The following is a 202-nucleotide window of genomic DNA, read 5'->3' as shown; positions in this document are numbered from 1 at the left end:
AGCACAGAGTGCACCCCGTGCTGTGGGCCGACCTCCACTGTGTTGGTCTCCCCCTGGGCCCCGTGGGGACGTACGTCACGTGGCACATGCTGGGCCAGCCTGTGCCTGGTGAGCCCTGCTGCACCCACACCCGTAAGCCCAGCACAGGACTGTGCCCCCGACCCTGTCGTCCTGCGGGGGGTCCTTTCCGGGTGCCCGCGGC

At 70.3% G+C, this 202-nt stretch overlaps 1 protein-coding gene across 1 annotated transcript in view; it reads right to left on the bottom strand.

Annotated features, from left to right (window-relative positions):
* Window positions 1-202, bottom strand: part of RNF213 (ring finger protein 213) — a gene marked incomplete at its 5' end in the record, with an annotated part of 65,748 nt that overhangs the window by 24,344 nt on the left and 41,202 nt on the right.

The sequence above is a fragment of the Myotis brandtii genome, unplaced genomic scaffold (assembly GCF_000412655.1).
Source record: "Myotis brandtii unplaced genomic scaffold, ASM41265v1 scaffold632, whole genome shotgun sequence".
Classification (NCBI taxonomy): domain Eukaryota; kingdom Metazoa; phylum Chordata; class Mammalia; order Chiroptera; family Vespertilionidae; genus Myotis; species Myotis brandtii.
The sequence above is the reverse complement of the archived record's forward strand: the minus strand, read 5'-3'. Positions and strand labels throughout refer to the sequence as shown.